A 7,441-nucleotide genomic window follows, 5' to 3' on the forward strand; every position below is an offset into this window, starting at 1 on the left:
CAGAAACGCCGATTCAAGGAATGTGCGACGTTAGCACAATCACGCCCTTGTGTCACTATCGGATTTACTTTTCGAAATATTAAAGTTTTGTATATTTTTAAAAAAAAAAAAAAATAAACACGATATACACAAAAAGTAAAAATAAAAATAGTAATTAAATATTACTAGAACGCACTGGATTAATAAAATTTTTGTATAACGTACCTCGCGGACACGTGGGTANCTACCGTACCAACCCGGTCACAACATTTCTCTTCGGAGGCGTGGGTTCGAATCCCACCGCTGCCACCAAATGTTGTGACCGGGTTGGTACGGTAGACAAATGAAGAGAGAATGCGTTTGATAATTAGTTTATTATATTTAAAAAAAATATGTTTACACTTATTATTAACTTCTCGATTTTAATTAGTTGATAATTAATATAAAAGATTCAGTGAACAAGTTAACATAAAAGATTCAGTGAGCAAATTAACATAAAAGATTCAGTGAGCAAATTAACAAAAGATTCAGTGGAGAGTCGTCCAGGTTCGACCCATGAACTCTATGACTCTTGAACGAGTACCTGACTCCTACTGGCGCGTCGCCTCAGGCGGCGGCGGCCGTAGGCCCAATACATTGAAAAAGGCTGAGCAAGCATCGAATGTTCTAGAAGAACTAGATGCTTGCCTGGTAAATACTTTATACAAAACAAAAGAGGCTTCCGTTCCCATGATTATTATATATATACTATTAAATTACATAATTACAATTAGGCAGCAAAAAGCCAGTTCACAACAAGAGCATTTCACACTAAATTATAAAAAAATTGACTACAATATATATTATATTGTTAAATACTTTTAAAATATGTTATAAAACTTATATTCAGTTAAAAAACTGAAGTTATCAAAAGTCTGAAATTTAAGAAAAATACCTAGTCTTATTTATAATTTTTTAAATATTATTTGTTTATTATTATTCAATATTGATATTTTAAAATTTGTGTTATTATATATATTTTATGATTTATTATTTATGAAGTTTTTCTAAAAGTCGATGTTAGTTATTTTATTTTTTTCTATACAGAATAAATTATGTTTGATAAAATTAAATAATATAAATATTTTTTTTTCAAATATTGCACTATGGTATCATATTATACCATATACTAAAACCTTATTCTAAGTAAGTTAATATCAAAAAAAAATTTATTTTTTATTTTTTCTAATATCATAAGGTTTTTTAAGGGAAAAAAATCTCGTGCACGAAGAGGTTAACTATAAAATAATATATTTCTTCACATAATCATAATCTCTCTGACATAGGACTTTCTGTTTTTCAAATTCGATTTTGAAAATATTTTCCAATTCATTTTTCATCTTACTGATTGCAGCGACTTTCGACTATTCAATTTTGGCATATCTGCTTTTCTTTAATAATACTATGGTGGATTAAATAAAACCAATTTCTTAATTCGATATCTTCAACTTATCCACACGAGTTCAGCACTAAACAAATGATGCATAAAATAGCCTAATTAACTTATCAAAATATTAATTTGTACCTCGATGTTGTTATTGTTGATACTCCTCAACTCGCAAATCCTCATTGGACCTGAGAGTAAAAAAAAAAACGATAGGATGTCATTCTATGTGAAATCGCCTAATGTGTGCTGTACAGCTAAAAATTACAACATTTTTTTTAAATTTTAAAAAATGTATTTATATATAAGATTACTATCATCGGATATGATAGTGGTGCAAATCACTGTCAGATATCAAACTTAACTGAAGTTTACTATGCTGGGTTCCGATTGTACTAGTATCATTATCATTTTAATTTATAACTATCACTAATTTTAATTTTCTAACCTAGATTGATCGGAATGCTTCCTGCCACATTAGCTTTATACCCACAGTTCAGGTAAAAAATTATTAATGTTGTAATATTCTATTTAGTTATAATTTTGAATTATACAGTTCTATTGAAACATGTACTGTAAAGAAATATGAAAAAGACGCTTACAGTCAAATGAAAAAAATATGTTCAAATATACCGAAAAAGCTTTATTTCAACAAGGGATTATAAAAGTGTATTTAATAAATTTTAATATAATATATTTTTATAATTTTAACTGATTCTGTTTTTATTCTTATATAACTAAAATACATAAATTTTTGTTTTTGAAAATATTTACATGATATTATAAAATTTTCCTTTTTTGTGAACACCATTAAGAAATACGAGTGTGAAGTGAGCAATTTCTTATCAAAATAAAAATGCGGTAACGACTTGGTTACCAAATACATGCTACTAACTGAAGCCACTAGAGGCCGCTATAATCCACAACCTTTTAAGAAAATATTATGTTATTAACTGTTTCCACTAGAGGCCACTATAATAATTAACAACTTCAAGAAAAAATTGTTATTAAATGATGGCGATAGAGGCCGCTATAACTCATGAATGTAATAAAACAATTTGTTGTTCATTTAAGCTTTTAAAAAAACAGACATGCAAATGTAAATAAATTTATGCCCCCAAAACAACTTCCCTATAATTAATTATCTTTGTAACTAAAAAGGAAACAAGCATAATACTTAAATTTTGTAATTTCCTAAGTAGTAACCTGGCACTAGAGGAACGCTTACAATAATAACTAAGATTGATTATAAACAAAGAATACTAATTTTTTATGCATAATTCTTAATAAATAATAAGTGCTATACTGCGTATAAAAAATTAAATACTTACTCGAAAAATAGGTAGTTTATTATTCATACTTCTTAATATAAGATAACTGATTTAATTGTGCCTGATTACAAAGTTATCATACATATAAGTAAAATAGATTAGCTACAATGATTTCATTTATAGGACAGATATTAAAAAATTTGCTAAAATCCTATTTTGTGTATACGTAAAAATAAGCCTCATATACACAAATTGTTTCATACCACAAGAAATTTAAATTGTAAATTTTTTATTGAATATTTTAGTATGTTTAGGTTCTTTTGACTTTTAAATGGATGTTTGATATATTTTAGTAGCTCTTAAATGTTTTTTTTACACATTTTTTCTTATTAAAATAACATTTTATTAAGACATGTATTAACTAATCACGATCACAGTTCTAAGTTATACATTTAACGATAACATACGTACAACCCACATATTTTGTGGCATTTTTGAAATGAGGTATTATCATGTAACATCGTTATTTAAAATAAATTTCTAGTTAGATATTATATACAGTTTTTATTTTAAGTTATTGAAAGAACCTAGCATATTTGAAACGCAATATAAAATAACTATAAAATGTAACCAATTTCTTCAAGGTCTAGAAAACGTGACGTCAACGGGGTTAAGCCCTTGTGCCTTCATCTCGTTACATAATTTCTAGATATTTTAGTTACTTAAAAACTGAGTTATTTGGAAAATTAAAACTTGATAGAACCATTAATTTAAAAAAATTAAATAAAGTAATATTTTAGATATCATTTAAGTAAAGTGAGTAAACTTTTATATTTTAAATTTCGCTTAGAAATTATCTTGTGTATTTTTCACACTTAGCACGCTAGTTATACAAAGTGAAACAAAATTTGGTAAAACACATTTTTTCAGAAATTATTCAGAATTCAAATTCTGAATAATTTTTAAAGAAGATTATCAAAGAAAAAAATGATTAGATGTCTAAATATATATAAGATCCTTTCAAGGAGAAAAATCTTTTAGATTAATTAAATGGGACACTATTTTTTAATTAATATAATAAAAAAAAAATTACAAATTATATTATTATTATGTTTGATATCTGAACAATTGCTTATCTAGACATGTTAAAGTNATATCTGAACAATTGCTTATCTAGACATGTTAAAGTTAAGCGATTTTAGATCAAATTTTCACTTATTTAGAAATACAGTATCCGCATTTTTCTAGTGTCCAATAAACCAATTTTTTTATTCACTAAGACATAAAAAATAAGATACCAATTGTTTATCAATCGGACACATTTTACTCGACTTTATTATATATATAATAAATAACTTATGGATCATTAAAACAGATTTCTGCCACTGATATCATAAAATCATACAAATGATAAATTTTTACTTTAAATAATCTTAAAACACAAACAATTGATTGGATAAAATAAATTATAACAAGATTTGTTTGTAACTTTTTTTTTATGATATTATCAAGTTAAAAATAAGGATTCCGGTTTAAGAAAATCAGTTATGGATTTTTATCCTTGAAAGGACGAAAAGAAAAATGATTTAGCTACATATTATTATAGTTTTTTGAACCTAAAAATTTTTTCTCTTCATAAAAATATAAAACTCCTCAATATTTTAAAATAAGTATCTTACCTAATTGTGATTACTCTGTATATAAAATTTCAAAATCCTTCTATTAGTTTAGTAAAAGTAACTGGATACCCTCAGATCATCTTTGAATATGCAAATAACTAATGAATTAAAATAATTTTATACAGAAATATCGCAATCTCTGTAATGTTAAATGTTTATTCACTTTACTTACACAGAAGACATTTTAATTTTAATTAATGTGTTACTGAAAAATCTTTCAAAGTCTGAAATAAACTAAATGAGTTCACGTTTGACTTATAACAAAAGCGAAATCAACTATAAATTAAAAAACTCAGTGTTAAAAAAAAATCTTTATTAAAAAAAAAATTTTAATTTCCCCCCCCCCATAATTGCTGCAGCCGCCACCGCAGCTGGAGCTGCCACCGCTGCTGCTGGAGCCGCCACCGCTGCTGCTGGAGCCTCTGATACAAAACAAAAGATATTTATTAGAAATTACCATACAGCTATAAGATAAGAATCTTCTTATTAAACGACTTATATCAAGCCATAAAGTTAAAAATTGTAATTACCTTTCTTGGGGCACTCCCGCTGTTTGTGGCCAATTTTTTTGCAAAAATTGCAATCTGAAATTGATAAAATGATTATTATTATCATTTTAATATTGTTTATTGTTTCTGATACAGGCATTAGCCCAAAAAATACAATATGTAATTGACAGTTAATATACAACTTAAAATTATCATAAAACTAGAAATATGAACATTATTAGATGAAATTCAATAAAATTGAATTGGACAAGAAGAAAAAATTGAAAACATAAGCAAAAATTTAAAATACAAAGAAAGGCTAAATGACTCCATTAAGAACAAAAAGAATTTAAAAAATCAGGGTCATTATTTGCAGTACGCATTAAACGGGGGAGAGAAGAATTAAATAAATAGCTAGTAGATGAAGGAGGAATTAGGAAAGGGGCAGTATATCGAGTTGAGCGGGCAGGTACCCGTAAGTTCAACTTAGAAAGAAGGACAGGAGAATCAATTAAACCTGCTAAGAGTTTGGAAAGGAAACGGATATTAGACTCATGTCTTCTGGCGGATAAGGAAGGAAGTTGCAAAAAATTTTGAATAGGAGTTAAGTCATGGGGTGGATGGGGTATATTAAGGACAAGAGCAGCAGAGCGTAAAAATTTACGCTGCACTCTTTCGAGCATCATAGAGTCAGTAGCTGTGTAAGGATCCCATAACACCGAACCGTACTCAAGGATAGGGCGGATCAGAGAGCAAAAAAGACTTTTTAGTGGTTTAGAGAGGTGAAATTCATGAGAAATTCTCTGAATGAAACCTAAAGTTTTTAAAGCCTTACAACAAACTTCTTCGATATGAGGACGAAAATTTAAAGTAGGAGTGAGACGAAACCCAAGGTCAACTATAGAAGTAACAGACGAAATAGGAAGGTTATGAATAAAGTAAGTTGAAGGTATAGGATTAGAAATACGTGAAAAAGTCATTTTATAACATTTAGTAATATTAAAAGTCAGACCAATTGATTCGGCCCAATTAACTAACCCATCTAAATCAGCTTGGAGTAAATTAACATCTGAACTATTAGTAATACGCATAAATAACTTGAAGTCGTCTGCAAAAAGGAGTATTTTAGCATGCTGTAAAACAGAATTAGCACCATTTACAAAAATAGAAAAGAGAAGAGGAGAAAGAATTGAACCTTGCGGAACACCGGATGAGGGGGTTATCACTTCGGAGTTACAACCTTGAACAGTTACCCACTGTTTTCTATCAGTTAGGTATGAAATTAACCAAGATAGGAGTGGTTCACCGAAACCAGCGTGGAATAGAAGTTCAGAAAGGATATTAAGATTAAGTTTATCGAAGGCTTTTGAAAAATCAGTAAAAATAACATCTACTTGAGTATGGTTAAGGAAAGAGTTAGTAATGAATGATTGAAAGACAAGATTACAAGTTAAAGTAGAACGGCCACGACGGAAACCATGTTGTTCGTCAATAAGAAAGTTATTAGTACTGGATTTAATTGATTGAAAGACAAGGGACTCAAGAAGTTTTGATAAATGGGAAAGGTTAGAAATAGGACGATAATTAACAACTTGAGTTGGATCACCGGATTTAAGAAGGGGAGTAATAGAGGAAATTTTAAAAATGGATGGAAAAGATCCCTCATCAAGAGATTTTCGAAATAGCATCCAGAGAGGAAAGGAAATCAGATGTCGAAGGTTAAATAAAAAGTTCCCAGGAATACCATCAGGCCCAATAGCTTTATTGTTATTAAGGTTAGATAGACCATTGAAAACATCATCAATTGAAAAAGAGGCATTATTAGGGAGATCGTAAAATAAATGGGGAAGGATATTAAGAGAAGGAGAAGAGGATTGAGAAAAGACCGAGGAGAAATGCTTACAGAACATGTTAGACATACATAGTGTACTATCGGAAATTACGTTATTATAACTAACGCTATTAGGAAGAGCGGAAGATTTATTTTTTCGCACAAATTTCCAGAAGTATTTAGGGTTTGTTAGGAGGCAATTTTCAGCTTTAGCAGTATATTTACGAAAATTTTGTTTAGAAAGATATTTATAGCGTGCGCGAAGTAGTGAAAAATGACGATAATTAATAAGAGAAGGTGTTTTTTTAAATTTATAATGAGCATGCCTTTTTTCAAAAACTATTTTTTTTAACTCAGAATTGAACCATGGAGGGAATGAGGAGGAATGGATTTTATATTGAGGAACAAACTGTATTATTGAAGAATGAAGGGCGTCCATGAAACAATTAACTGCTTGATCCACATCCAAAGAGGAAAAAGTTGACTTCCAATTGTAGGAGTTCAAAAATTGTGCAATACTCGAATAATTAGCCAAATTGAAGTTGAAGAAAGTTTTGGGTAAAGAGGAATTAAAAAACTGGTGAGTAGCTGGAAGGGAGAGATTGAGAGCCGGGTGATATGGGTCAATAGGAACACATGGCTCGGGAGCCAAGCTGACAGATATATCAGGAACATTACTGAACACTAAATCTAAAAGTGAGCCATGTGAATTAAAAATACAATTATGTTGATAGAAACCATGAAAAGCAAATGCTTCAGGAATACACGAG

Source organism: Daktulosphaira vitifoliae, unplaced genomic scaffold (assembly GCF_025091365.1).
Source record: "Daktulosphaira vitifoliae isolate Bord-2020 unplaced genomic scaffold, ASM2509136v1 Scaffold_72, whole genome shotgun sequence".
Taxonomy (NCBI): Eukaryota; Metazoa; Arthropoda; class Insecta; order Hemiptera; family Phylloxeridae; genus Daktulosphaira; species Daktulosphaira vitifoliae.